General features: G+C 47.8%; 1 protein-coding gene across 1 annotated transcript in view; it reads left to right on the top strand.

The window, feature by feature from the left end:
• SYCP2 (synaptonemal complex protein 2) overlaps positions 1-15,526 on the top strand; it is a 3,993,018-nt gene that overhangs the window by 1,626,045 nt on the left and 2,351,447 nt on the right. The gene's annotated exons all lie outside the window — the stretch shown is intronic.

Here is a 15,526-nt window from a genome sequence, read left to right as displayed (position 1 = left end):
TCTTAACCTGTGTTCCAGGAACCCCTAGCGGTGTGCGACACTTACACAGGGGTCCACGGCTGCTTTTAAAACATAATGTTGACCGAATAATAAAGTATATATCAATATAAACGCAAAATGTACCACTGAAAATTCTAAAATGTTCTGTAAATGTGCAGCAATACAAAATTGGAGGCTAATAATTCATTTGGTATCCTCAGACTGATTTTTGAGAGCAGAGCAAGTACATCAAATAGTATACATCATGGCCAATTGGTGGTCTCAATTGAAGTTAGAAATGCTTCAACTTTCCCATTAAAAGTAAAATGTTGGTTATTTTACTTTTGTTTGGGAATTAAATAAAAATATTTCATCATTTGTATATTTGTATGATGAATGCTTGTTTCCGTGATTTTGTGTATTGTTTTGCTGTTCAAATCATCAAATATCAAGACGGCTAGATAAAGAATAAACCTCCAGTGATTACATAATATGCAGCATTCCTTTTTGTTACATTATTTATTTTATCCTGCCACATAATTTCATGCTTCATTGTCATTCATTCATAAAATCTTAATTTCGATTTTTGAATCATAAAAGACAAACAATATTTATATTAAAATAACAAGTTATAAACCAATATCATGATATATCTTTTAGCTAATTTCAATGCACAAAAAGCCAACAAGGAATTATGTCTAATTAGTCAGTCCATCCATCTGAAAAAAAAAATGTAAGTACATTAACAGGTGTATACCATTCGTATTAACATTAATTATATGCACAATTAATTTCATTATAAAAATGTAAAAGAAGGAAAAAAAGGGAAAGCAGAAGGTCCATATGCAGTTCATAACCCAAAAAATGTTTATGGCAGCAAAATCATGGTCTGTTTTAAAAACCACAAATGATCATTGTAGACTTACTTGCGTGCTCGAATTATCCACATCCAACGAAGGAACTTTGCAACAGCTATAACCACGGGCTGAGAACTATCTGTTTTTAAAATTCTTAAGGACTCACAGCCAGTTTTAAGACCCAACTGCATGCAGATAGGCTTCAACCAAAACTGCCTTGGGGCTTTGTATTCTGGGCAGATAAATAAAATGTGGGCAATATTTTCCAGTTGTGAGGGACAAAAGGGGCAACTGGGTTTTTGGCTACTATTCCATTTGGCGGTAAAGGAATTAATGGGAAGTGTACCAATCCTTAATTGATGATATCTCTTCCTATCCTCGGGAACGGTAATGTAATCCCAGTAACCCTCCAGAGTAACTGAGTGCTTTAGTTCCAGGAAGTCCACTGTTAGTGACGGACTAATACAATTTCCAAATCTTTTCAATGAAACCAAGCTCCAATAAATTTCTCTAAAGGTTTTCCTAGGCGGGAATATGTTAGCTGTTGGATCTTCCCACAAACTGCCTAAACCCATTGCTAGATATGTAGCCTTTGCCTCCCTCATTCATGGGATTTTATGTGCCCTATCAGCATATCTGACTTCAAGAAATGCCCTTGCATACTGGGAGAGATCAGGAGTAACCCACAATCTCCTCCAGTATGCCACCGGTCTATACCGAGCCAAGTCCTCCAGGCGTTGGCATCCCAAGTCTTAGAAAAGGGGAACCAAAGGGGTAGATACTGGAAGGCCCGTGATGCCTCTTAAAAATGTATTTTGGGCACTAGTCAGTTGTGCAATATTACTGTACCCCCAAATTTCTGCCCCATAAAGTACTGCTGCACCAATCTTTGCATCGTAGATCTTAAGTGTAGGGGCAATTGGCCGCGTATGGGAGAGAAATAGCTCTTTTGTTAGGGCAGCTGCTAGCTGTGCATGCTTTGTAACCAACTGAGTTGTGTGGTGTTTCCAATCTAGTTTTGAAGCAAGGGTTATACCCAGATACGAAAAAACCTGAGTCTGTTCAAGTTGGACCCCGTTCACAACCACTCTCCCTCTCACATGTATGGACTTATGAAGAACCATAAACTTGGTCTTACTCACATTAATGGAAAGTCCATGGTCCTTGCAGAATACCTCAAAAAGATCTATAGCCTTTTGCAGGCCTTTTTGTGTTTTAGAAATTATTAGGGTGTCGTCTGCAAACATCAACAGGGGGATCAATTTGCCATCCAACTTGGGGGCAGCAGTAGGATGGTGCTCATAATAATTGATCACCCTGTTGATGTACAGTGAGAAGAGGGCCGGGGCCTGTACGCACCCTTGGCGTACTCCCCTATCGATCGGAAACTTGTCTGTTACACTCCCTAGCTGGTTCCATCGTACCTGGGCAAAATTGTCCGCATGTAATTTCATTAAAAAGGACAAAATATCAAGTGGCATGCCCTGATGTGCAAACACTTTCCACATTTTAGCCCATGGCACCAAATCAAAAGGTGATTTGAGATCAACAAATGCCGCAAAGAGCGTGCCCCCCCCAACAATACCACACGCCAATAAATTAAAACAAATCTAAAAACTTGGTCTATTGTGCTTGTGTGACTGCGGAACCCTGCCTGGAGAGGGGACAGTATTTCTTCCTCCTCAATCCACCCTTGGATTCTCTGCAGTACAAGCCTTGCTACCATCTTCTGACTACAGTCTATTAATCTTCTTGGCCTGTAATTGCCTGGGTCCGAGCGCTCACCCTTTTTGAAGATCGGAATGATCTCAGCACCCTTCCAGGTATCAGGTATGGGTGACCCTTTGGCAATAGCATTCGCTAGAGATTGAATGTATGGTGCCCAAACCTCCTTATCGTGCATAAATAGATCGGCTGGCACTTGGTCCAGACCTGGGTCTCTACCCTTCGGAGTAGCTTTCAATATTTTTTCAACCTCGGTTCTCTCAAAGCGTAACAGAGTAATGTCCTTTTTAGAGAGTACAAGATCTTCACTCGTCTCACTAGCAGTTTCTAGAGAAGCAAATTGTACCGCATAATGAGAGACCCAGAGGTCAGGTGAGACATAGTTAATTGGTTCCCCCCTTTGAATCCCCCGGCCCCTCTAACCATGCCCCAGAAGGTGCCCATTGATCGTTCTTTACTAGCACGATGCAGCTCCCGCCAATAGTCCTCGTCCCAAGCTCGTTTAGCATCGTATTGGGCTTTTTTATAGAGGGCGCAAGTATTCTTAATTCTATCTCTATCTTTTACTTTAACTGCCTCTGCGAGGGCTTTTTACGCAACCCTGCAAGACTTCCTATACCATTGTTCTTCCTTTTTAACAGGCCTCTTCTGCTTATTAGAAACCTTTTTTATAAAAAATCCCCGTAGTTGATTAAAAAATTTAGTATGGATCGGATTGACATTTGCTATCACATCCTCCTGTGTAGAGCAATTTTGAAGAGCGATTGTTGCCTGTATTGTCAATTCCCTCATCGCCGCTATATTGTCCTCCTTCACTAAACAATTTGCCCATTTCATTCACCTTGTGTCATTTGAGAGGACGATATCGACACCATCTAAGGGTGCCTCTTGGTGATTGGATTTAAATAGCTTAAAGGATAGAAGTAATGGATCATGATCACTTTCAACTACCATCATATCCTTAATATTGGGCCAATTCTCTTTGTTGGTGAGGATATAATCAATGCGGCTCTTACATAGACCATTATTAAATGTAAAAGCCCCTAGCTAATCAGAAGCTGATCTGCCGTTTATTGCCCGTAGCCTGTATCTAACACATAAAACTTTGAGCTGAAGTGCGGCCTCTGACCACTTTTTAATAGGCAATAGCGACAGCTGTGGAATATTCCATGAACCCAACTTCTTCCAGGGTAAAGTCTATATCATTACTGTTGAGGGGTTCAAAACAGCAATTAAAATCGCCCGCAACTAGAATGTTACCTTTCTCATGATATAACTCAAGGAGTGCTTCTAACTGTTCAATAATAACCGAGGGTTTACCCCCGGCATACCCCTTGAATAAATATTAAAGATAAAAAGAACCTTAGTTGCAGGGCACTGGACTTGGATTAGTAGAATATCATCACTATTGGTAACCAGTTGTTTGACTATATATCCACTATCCTGTCTTACCCATATTAATAAACCCCCCTTGGGTCTCCCCCGCAAACTAGGAATTGCTGGTAAAAAAAATTTAAGTTAGCCTGGTCTATGCTCTGGTGCAACCAGCCAAGTTTCCTGGAGCAGTACAAAATCTTTACTATCTAGGAAAGACAGCCAATCTTGTGATGTAACCTTGCTTCTTAGTCCAGCCACATTCCATGAGACCATTAATGTTGCATCCGGGCCAATATCTATTTTATGTTGGCCCTGAGGCCCACTATCACCTGAACCTCCAATTGTTGTTCTATGCCCATTTTGTAGAACCTCTTGGGTCAGACTATTATTGACAAGTCTACCCATTAATACTTTATCTACCAGGGCCAGGGATTTCTTTATTGGTGAACTAGGACATAGGGATGGACACATTCTATGGATGGGTGCTGTACTTATTCCTAAAGGATTCTTGTCTCGTTCACAAGGCAGTCAATCATTAACATCCAATGAGCTTAAAACCTCGTATCTATTGCTCAATGGGACAGAACTGGTGTGGAGACCTTCCTGAGTTGGGTAATCTCTTCTGGTGTGAGCTCCTGGGTGGGAGCGTGGATGATAAAAAATAGCCCAGGGGTAGTACATTAATACAATCAAGGCGAGTCCTAAATGAACCTGCCTGCCTCAGGATATGCCCACCAACTCCGGAGACCCAAAACTCAAGACTACACAGTCTCCTTCCATACCCTTTTTTGTGTGCCCCACCCAAGCAACCTTTCTCACCATTTTAAACTCTTCAAAGAGGTGATCTCCTAACACAGTTTTATGATTCAAAAAGTGAAGTGCCTTATTTTTAAGCGAGGACCAATGCTCCTCCTCGCCATCTCTAATTTTTGGGACATTAGCTAAAATGATAGAGTAGGGTCATGCCTCCGGTGGGAGATGGAGAAACACATCCTTGGCGGAACTATTTCTCACTTGATGTAGTCTCCCTACGGGGCCCCTAGGTCCCAACTTCACTCCAAGATTTGTACCTATCACAGGGGCCTTTGTCATAGACACTGGGACCACTGGGGACACAAGGGGGTCATTCAAACCAGTTGCTGGCACAGTGTGGGCACTAGTAGAGCGTACTTCTGAAGATTTAATCCCATTAGTGACAGATTGCTCTTTGAGTAAATGACTTTCTAGAATATTTAGTCTAGGGCGATTAGATCGAGTTTCTCCATAACTGGGTGAATAAATGCCTGAAGCCTTTCCTCCAATTGCCCGATGTGGTCTGGAAAAGTGCCCTCAGGACTAGGACCTGGCAAAGGTCTCTTTAGCTTACTCCCTTGTTCATTTTGGGGCCCCAACCCAAGTGCAGGATTTTTATTCCTGGCCTGTTTTGCATTCTGGCGACTTCCTTTTGGGGCGCTATAAGCTTTCCTTTTCCCAAGTGGATCTTTACCTTTGGCAACTGGTGGAGCCTGTGACTGTCTTGTGCATGTAGAGGGAGGTGAGCGAAGGGAGCTGGGTGAGGATGAACATAAAGTATTAGACATTTGTATGCCCAACATAGGTTCCTCTTGAACAGGTAATATTAAGACTTGCGGAGTCAGGGGACAAACTTGATTTACTTCAATTGACTCTGTCACTAATACCGGGTTTGAAATCCGATTAAGAGGATCAAGTGATAACCTCCTCTCTGTAAGCTTGTGGAAAAAGGTAGGGCTAGGACCTTTCTCAGGATTTGCCCGGCGCTAACCGCCCTTGTACTATTCAAGTTTACCAAGCAATGAGGCAGGCGTCGGAGACCAGAAGGCAGGAAACAGAAGTTTATTCCGACGGAGCAGAACACATCAGATCAGACAACAAGGTATCGTCTCGAGGTGCTCTAACAGCCTCTCGGAGGCCTGGCCTCTTATACACTGGTTTATGGCATGTGACCTTTCTTTATTACAATCAGAACTTTGTAAAGCAAGGAAAAGACATCCCCGTAATCCTCGTGTCAATCCCACCCCCATATACCTTCACAATAGAGGTCCTCAACCTGCTGATAAGAGGAGGGGGTCATCACGCAGCTGAGTGTTCCGTCGAGTCTTTAGGATGTGTGCGCCTGATCATATCACAGGGGGTGGGGAGGCCTGGATCAATAGAGGGTCCTTTGAAGGAGAGCGACCTCATACAATAAAGGTCAGTAAATGATATCTCCCGGCTTAGGCAATGGCCTCGGACCTGTGTGGACAGTCGGACACGGGGTGAGGGGCCATCAATGGAGTGGTATTCATGCTGCGTGGACAATCCAGTGCAGAGGGGAGGTTTATCAACAGAGGGGCATTCATGGGAGGAGAGGAGGTGTTGGTCAGGCGCTGGCGTGACTCCCAAGGACAGGGTCATGCAGAAGGGTCATGCTCATAAGGAGGAGGGAGGGGGAGCCAGGGTGCGCGGAGGATGCTTGCTGGGTCAGAGGGGCGCGCTGGCGATCGATCGTGGACAGGGAGACCATGATATCTAAAATGGCTGCCGTGCACGTAGTACATAGGTGACCCAGAATGGCTGCCGTGCACGTAGTACATAGGTGACAAGCTGGCGCAGATGATGTTCAGATCGCAAATTAAAATTCCACAGTCCTCCCTTTTAACATGTCTCGCCAACTTGTCAGTTTGGATTTATCCCCATAAGGCCACGTATTTCTACTTCATAGAGGGGGCTCATGTGCTCATTTCGGAAGTCCAAAGTCTTTGGGCACATACAGTTAGAAACAAGGCCGAACAAAGGTGGCAGACATTGGATACCTAGGCAACACCCACATAATATTACAACAGGTATCAGCACGAAGGAAAACAACTTCCAACCCCAATTCTTCAAAGTGTCCCAAAACCAGCTCCCAAGCGACCATCCTTCCTGTTCTTGGTGAACCTCTGAGGACAGTCTGTGGAGGTGTTCAATGGCTTTGTAGACTGAAGGCGAGTTGTCTGGCACGTAGGTGCAACAGCTGGATCCGATGATGCGGCATGCTCCTCCTCGGTCGGCTAGGACCACGTCTAGGACAAGACGATTTTGAAGGGTCACGAGGCGGACCGCCTGAAGCTCCGCAGTGTTGTTGGCGAGGATGCCAGCCGTGATGTTGATCGTTGTTTCTACCGCCTGGGTCAGGTGTCGGATAGCACGGCTGTTTGCCATTGGGCCCCACAGAGGAACAAGTCCCTTTGCTGCATCTAGGAACTGAGCTCCAGTGGAGTCGGCTTGTTCTATGTCATCTGCACGCCTCTGTCGGTGGTGGTTGGCAGGGGCTACATATGTGGGTGGAAGAACGAAGGCAATGTAGCAGGTACCTTTCCAACCTCTCGGGAGCCAGGTGTAAGCTTTGGTGCCACACACAAAGTACATATTCGGAGAAGCAACAAAGGAAGGGGGTTCAGCTGAGTCCAATGTTCTGGTGATTCGGCAGGCGCTGTGACCCACCAGCTGCGTTCCATGGCCTTCGAGACACACGAGACCTGTGACATTGATAACAGACAGGGCCACAGTTAGAGTGGCGGTAGTTTGTTTTTGCAGATGAGTGAAGGTGGTTCTGGCTGGATTGTGGAGCACCTGTACGTTCTTTGGCTGGAATGTCTTTGATGAAGGTGGCGCCTGCGAGCGCAGGACACAGGGCAGCAGGGGTCTTTCCTGTTTTGTTCAGCCAGAACCCAGAGTAGAAGTGTGACACTGTCCGGCTGGAGGTGGCGTTGTCCTTGTGGCTCTCTTGCATGAGGATCAACCAGGCGAGGCAAGAGCCGTGAATTGAGAAGGGTGAAGGGATGAAGGGGATGGAGTGTCCAGTGGCATGCGGAAGCAACCCGCAGATCCAACAGTTCGTAGCATTCGCAGCAAGGTTGTGTTGGTGCAACAGTTGCACGAAGGAATTGTTCCAGAATTCCCTGCGCCTTTCTCGGAGCTGAGGCGACAGAGAGATTAGGTGATGCTCTTTCAGGGGTGTTGGCTGTGCAGTAGGTAGCAATGCCTCATGAGCCGGTGTGTTTTCCTCCAGAATCCAGAAGGAGGTCATGAGGAGGAGGCAGAAGAGGAAGACAATGAAGAGTGCGATTGTCTTTGATTTGTGCAGGTTGTCAGTCTCTGGATTTCTATACTGGGTATTTCCTGTTGCTTCCATCATCTTCTTATCTGGCGCTTCCATCATCTTCCTATCTGGCGCTTCCATCACCTTCAAGGGGCTCGGTAGTGGGCAGAACCACAGACTTCGTTTAGCTTCTCTCCCGGCAACCCTTGATTGTTTTTAGGTCACCGTTCTGAGATTTAACTTAGTCCGTGGCCTACTTAGCCGAAACTCCCTCCTTTCGACGCAGGAAATACCCTTCTCTGGATGGCACAGTGGGATCAGAGAATTTTGCAAGTTCGAGTGCCTCAGTATCGGGATAACAGTCCAATATCGGTCGGTCTTTGCTCAGGGGCTCTTCTTGGGTGTTGACGTTTTATGTCGTGGCCAGGTTTGCAGAGACCTTCCGGCAATGATGCGCGTGCAGCCAGTGCTTCTTCCCCTCCACTCGGAGTGCCGTTCGGGTGGTGATCAGCACTTGCCAGGGGCCCGTCCACCGAGGTTCCAGACTCTTGGTTCGCTGGAAATTTCGTATCAATACGAAATCTCCCGGTTGGATGTTGTGGCCGGGGCCCCTGGAAGCATCGGGGATGGCCTGCTGCACCTGTTGATGAATGACAGACAACGTTTTAGTTAACTTGCACAAATAATCAGACAGTAGGACGTCCGGGACGTCATGAATGGAGGTCGGTTTGGGAGCAGTCCAGAGATTCATCGGTCGCCCAAACACGACCTCGTAGGGGGTCAAATGGTGCTTGGTGGGAGTGGAGCGCATCGATAACAAGGCCAGTGGGAGGGCATCCGGCCAGTTAAGTCCAGTGGTGGCCACTATTTTTGCCAGTTTCAGCTTCAGTGTGGCATTATGACGTTCCACTAGACCGGCGGATTGGGGGTGGAAGACCGCATGAAATCGTTGCTTCACCCCCAACCCCTTTAGGATTAATTGGATAACCTCAGCTATGAAGTGGGGGCCATTGTCGCTCCATAAAATTCGACAAAGGCCATAGCGAGGGAAGAATTCCTTCAGTAGCACTTTGGCAGTAGTCATGGCAGTGTTGTCGCGGGTTGGATAGGCTTCTACCCATTTGCTGAAGGCACACACGATGACTAGTACATACTTCAGGCTTTGGCATCTCTCTAGTTGGATGTAGTCCATCTGGAGGACCTCGAAGGGGTGATTGGGGGTCCCGAACCCTCCCCGGGGCACTACAGTTCCTTTCCCGGGGTTGTGTTGCAGACAGATAAGGCACTGCTGAACTAGGCGTCTGGCTGAGTCAGGGATTTTGTCGTTATGCCAGACTTTGGAAATGAGTTTGATCATGGGTGCAGATCCTATGTGTGCGGGGGAGTGAGCCATTGTCAGTATGGGAATCAGATATGAGTCGGGCAGCAACCATTTGCTTGCATCCTTCAAACCCACCCTCGCCCACTTAGTCAGCTCGTGAGGGGTGCTGGCCGACTGTATGTCTCTGATCATTATCCTTGTGTCACTCCATGTTTCTGCTTGTGACCTGGTCATGTACATGCGTGTCACCGTCCTATTCTCAGCTGTGGTTCGTGCAGTGATGTCGGCCAAGGCATTCCCTTGTCCGACCAAGTCTGTCACCCTTTTGTGTGCCTGACATTTGATCACCGCTAATCGTTTGGGGAGGAGAACCGCTTCAATCAGAACGGAGACTAGATCTCCGTGGAGGATCGGGGTGCCGTGGGACGTCAGGAATCCCCTCTCCCTCCACAGGAGCCCAAAATGGTGGACCACTCCAAAGGCATACTGGCTGTCCGTATATACGTTCGTGGTGGTCCCTGCGGCTATGATGCATGCTCGGGTGAGGGCTATCAGCTCTGCTGCCTGGGCAGATCGTTGTGTGATGCAGGCTGTCTCAATTACTGTTCGGGCTGTTGTTACCGCATAGGCAGCTGAAGTGGTGCCATCTGGGAGTTTGATGCATGAGCCGTCTACCCATAGCTCTCCATCGGGGTCAGGAAAAGCAGTGTCTCGGAGGTCAACCCTACTCCTAGTTTGTTCGTCCGTGAGGGTCACACAGTCGTGGATGGGAGGCACGTCGGGGTCATTTTCAGGCAGGGGTAACAATGTGGCAGGATTCAAAGTCGTGCATCTCTTTAGTGTGATGTGGGGTGCAAGCAGAGTCAACTCGTACCCTGTCAGTCGTGCGCTAGTCAGGTGTTGGGTTTTGGTCTGGTTCAAGAGGGTGTCGACTGCATGGGGTACTAGCACTGTGAGGGAGTTGGAAAGCACAATTCCCTCGCTCTGACGGATAGAGACAGCAGCGGCGGCTACTGCTCGAAGGCAGGCAGGCAAAGCTCTGGCTACAGGATCAAGAGTGGCGGAGAAGTAGGCACAAGGGCGCTGCTTAGGACCAATCGATTGAGTTAGGACAGACAATGCGCATCCCTCCCTTTCGTGGGTGAAGAGGGAGAAGGGTTTGGAGTAATCCGGAGTTCCTAGGACAGGCGCTGAACAGAGTGCATCCCGTAATTCCTTAAAGGAGGCTTGACACTCAGCGGTCCAAGGAAGCGGGGAGGGGACATCTTTGGTCAGCAGGGCAAGTAATGGTTTCACAATGAGGCTGTAATTAGGCAACCACTGTCTGCAAAAAGATGTTAGGCCAACCAAAGAGCGGACCTGTTTTTGTGTTTTTGGGATGGGGGTGTCTAGGATGGTTTGGATTCGGTCGGGTGTAAGTTTCCTCCCTTCTTTGGACAGAAGATGGCCTAGGTAAGTCACCTGTGGCTGACAGAACTGTAACTTCTTTTTGGAGACTTTATGGCCATTTTCTGCAAGAAAGTGTAGGAGTTGGACGGTGGCTGTCGTTGCAAGCGGGGTGGTGTCGGCCGCCAAAAGGATATCATCGACATATTGGATCAACACCACTCCCTCTGGTAGCTGGAAGGCATCCAGCTGTCTTTTGAGGGCCTGGCTGTAAATGCTGGGACTCTCAGTGTACCCCTGGGGAGCTCTACAGAATCGGTACGAGCGGGATTTTAAGGTGAAGCCGAAGAGATAACGGCTGTCTGGATGAATGGGGATAGAGAAAAACGCGTTTTTAAGGTCGATAACAGAGAAGGTGGTGGCAGTGGACGGGATGAGGGTCAGAATGGTGGTGATATCAGAGACTACAGGATATTGGGGTACAACCACTTTGTTAATCTCTCGTAAGTCGATGATGAAGCGGTACGCTTTCTCATCTCCTTCACCTTGCTTCTTAACAATTGGTAGGATTGGGCTGTTGCAGACGTTGCTAACCACCTCTTCAACCACTCCTGCATCTACCAGAGACTGAATGATCGCTACCAGTGCCTTCTCACCCTCTGGCGATATCCGATATTGCGGGAGTTTCGGGAGCATAGCGTCCTGTCGTACAGTTATGTGAATAGGATCAATCATCATTCGCCCCACATCAGAGTCATTTTTGGCCCACAGGTACGGAGGCAGGGTGTCAAGCAGGGACAGGTCAGCGTCAGTTATGGAGCACATGTGTCGTGGGGGACGGGATCTGGGCATGTCTGGGTTGTCGTACAGGATGACTCGTATTCCATCTGGGGAACACCTAATGGTAGCTCGAAAATGTTTCAGTAAGTCAATGCCCATAATGGCGTCAGGGGAGTTGGAGGAGAGTAGAAATGTCGCGTCAGTGGTGTTGTTTTCTAGGTCAAAGGTAATAGGTACGGACAGGGAGTTAGTGGAGGGCGTTCCATCGAAACCTATCGACGTTATGTGTGAGCCAGACAAGGGTGCCCTTGGAATCAGTCGTTTTGATAACACACTACGTGTCGCCCCAGTGTCTACCAAGAATGGAGACTCTGTACCCAGGACCTTAGCGGTGACATAAGGACCTTGCTGGTCAACACAGAGCTCGACTGGATCCCTCCCTTGCCCCTGGCAGTCCTATGCAAAATCGGGGGCATTTTCACCTTCGGATAGCTGATATTGGTTCTGTCGGGGACGGTCAAATGTGTTCAGTCTTCCTGATCTGTCATTGTTGGTGTCGTTGGGGTTCCCTCGTCCCTGTACTCTATTCCTCGGACCACCTGCCACATCCCTGGAATCCCTATTTCTATTCATCTCTAGCAGAACCGGACACTGGGTTTTCCAATGGCCGAACCCTTTGCAGAAGGCGCATTGGTCATTGCTAATGTCTCTCCGTCCAGTGTGGGATGTTGGGGTGTGATCTTTAGGAGGTAGATCTCTGGGGGTGGTTGATTGGTAGTTCCCCCTTTGGTGTTCCCGTCCTAGCGCTATACCCTGTATCTGGGCTATCATTACCCTTTCCTTTAAATCTTTCTTCTTTTTCTCGGACGCCCTATCATTCTCATTCTTTTGGTGCTCGTAATACTGAGCCATCTGAAGGATAGCTGCGGGTTTGGAGGCCCCCCAACTACTCTCACTCGTCTGCAGTTTTTGGGAGACTTCTTGCGTTAGTCCCTTTACATAATTTTGCACAAACAGGTGCTGTCCGGTTGCGGTGGTCATGTCTTGGCCACTGTAGTCGGAGAACACTGTCTCGAATCGGGAGAAGTATTCTGACACATCTTCCTGGGGTTTCTGTCGACACTCGACAGGCCGTGACTATCGACCAGTCTACTTTTCTTTCCGGGACCAGTGTTTTCAACTTCTGGACCAGTTTGTCTGGGAGTTCCAGTATGTCTTTCACTGGTTTACTCCCCGGCTCTCGCTGTCTATCTAGTTTACCGAGTTGGTCCCAGGTATGTCCAAACAGATCCGTGTGGTCAGCCTTCCGGATTTGCTTCCACACATCAGCTGGCAGGCATAACCCAAAGAACAAGTCAATGTCCGCTAAAGTCATTATTGTCGAACCCAAGGCTGTGCCTAATTCGGTATAAAATGCCGTCGGGTTCTTTCTTAAATCGGGCAGGGTTTGTTTGAAGGTTAGGATATCCTGTCGGTCCCATGGTTGGTAAACCCAATTGTACACAACCCTCCCCTTTGCATTTTCATTATTAATATCATCGCTCGTTCCCTGGCCCCGTGGCGGGATCCAGTAAGGAGCCGCTTCTCTGATAGGCATCATAGTATTGGCTACTTCTGCCGAGGTTGTTTCAGGGACCGTAACCTTGGCTTCTGGTTTCTGTTCCGCGAGGTGGCGGAAGACCTCAAGCATTTGCATGAAGAGCTCCGTCGCCTCACGTTCAGTCCCATCTCCAACATCAATCTTCCTATACAGTGTTGTTAGTTTAGCGGGACCCTTACTCTGATACCTATCTTCATACGCGTTCAGGGTGTGGTAGCTGAATCGCAAGATGAAATGCCGTCTGTGGCTGTCGGCATGTGAATTATATATGCTCATTGTGTATTCTTCGCTCTCCCTTCGTTCTACCAATGTCTTTGCTATTTTGTTGATCCCATCCCGCTCATCTTTGCTTAACCTACTTAGCCTGGCTGATGATTGTTTGCTAGCCTCGGGGTCGTCTGACGAAGTTGTTAATGTGGCTGGTGCGGAGGCCGTGAGGGCCGGTGCACTAGCACTAGGGTCACTTTCACTCACACTCGGGGCTTGCAGGTTTTGTTGGCTGGGAGCATATGGAGGGGGCATGTAGATGATTGGGGGACCTAGCAGTAACTCATCGTTTGCCCGTTGTTTGGAGGGCAGTTCAGGGTAGAGCGCAGAGGGGGTCCTAACAGGACATTGGCCTGTTGACCCTGATTCTTGGTTTTGTGTAGCTTCTTTTCTTTCTTTTATTTCTTCTTCTAGTTGCTTTGCGGCCAGGTGGGCTGCCTTTCGTAATTCTTTCCCTATTTTTGCTTCTTCTCTTTTCTTTCGTTGTTCCGTTTCTTTGCGCCACATGCCGATACTGTCGAGCATAGTGGGCGTGGTCTTATTCTTCTGGAGCGCTATTTCTAATGTTTTTATTTTATTTTCATTAAAGGAACCTATCAGTGGCCACTGACTTTCAGGGTTCTTTTTCGTATATTTATGCCATAGTTTAGTGTAAGCTATAGCGACTAGTCCATACTTAGTGAACATGTCCTTATTAGGGGTGCCCTCCAGTGGAGCCGGATGGTTCATCTCTAATAAGCGGTCCGGGCTAAACAGGCTACCAACCAGTGGGGAGAAGATAGGCATGACGGATTACAACGGGGACAAAAGTCTGCACTACCTATCTTATCACGGCGGGCAAAGACTAGACAGAATATTTCTATTCTCCGTTGTTTGCCGGCGGTGAATACCTCAAACGAACCAACACCGAACAATCGGTCAATCAAAACAATTCAGTGGGGAGAATAAGTGGGCACGAAAAGTTATCGTTACCTACTCTTTCTCTCCCTGCAAAGAGAGACCTTGTTCTTCCCTGTTTGCAGAAAAAGAATCTCCAGACAATAATCCACGAACGGCAGTTCGGGAAACAGTGGGGGAGGAAGATAGGCACGACGGATTACAACGGGGACAAAAGTCTGCGTTGCCTATCCTTCACTGTTTGCAAAGAGAGAGCCTGTTGTTTTCTCCGTTTGCAGACAGCGAATCTCCAGAGGTTTTCAACAAAGCGTAATACTAGTATTATCCAAACAAAAACAATTTTCCTCAATTTGTCGTGTTTACACGACCTTACCCGGACCGCATGGACGGTTTCCTGTCCTCTGGATCCAGCGCCCGATCGTCCTCTCTCCTTCGTGATGTTCGCGGCACTCCTGATGGTTCCCAGTCAGGACCGTAGATCACTCGAGAGAGGTCTGTTCAGAACTAGTGAAGGTCGGATGATCGGCTGTCAGACGAGGGTCTATCGGACACGAGCTCTTCCCGATCGTTGCAGTCGTTCACTCTGTCATCGGGACCTCTCCCACTGGATCCACGTGTCGCTGATGGGCCCCACGCTTTGGGACGCCAATTGTGGAAAAAGGTAGGGCTAGGACCTTTCTCAGGATTTGCCCGGCGCTAACCGCCCTTGTACCATTCAAGTTTACCAAGCAATGAGGCAGGCGCCGGAGACCAGAAGGCAGGAAACAGAAGTTTATTCCGACGGAGCAGAACACATCAGATCAGACAACAAGGTATCGTCTTGAGGTGCTCTAACAGCCTCTCGGAGGCCTGGCCTCTTATACACTGGTTTATGGCATGTGACCTTTCTTTATTACAATCAGAACTTTGTAAAGCAAGGAAAAGACATCCCCGTAATCCTCGTGTCAATCCCACCCCCATATACCTTCACAATAGAGGTCCTCAACCTGCTGATAAGAGGAGGGGGTCATCACGCAGCTGAGTGTTCCGTCGAGTCTTTAGGATGTGTGCGCCTGATCATATCACAGGGGGTGGGGAGGCCTGGATCAATAGAGGGTCCTTTGAAGGAGAGCGACCTCATACAATAAAGGGCTGTAAATGATATCTCCCGGCTTAGGCAATGGCCTCGGACCTGTGTGGACAGTCGGACACGGGGTGAGGGGCCATCAATGGAGTGGTATTCATGCTGCGTGGACAATCCAGTGCAGAGGGGAGGT

Source organism: Lissotriton vulgaris, chromosome 7, assembly GCF_964263255.1.
Source record: "Lissotriton vulgaris chromosome 7, aLisVul1.2, whole genome shotgun sequence".
Lineage (NCBI taxonomy): Eukaryota > Metazoa > Chordata > Amphibia > Caudata > Salamandridae > Lissotriton > Lissotriton vulgaris.
The sequence above is the reverse complement of the archived record's forward strand: the minus strand, read 5'-3'. Positions and strand labels throughout refer to the sequence as shown.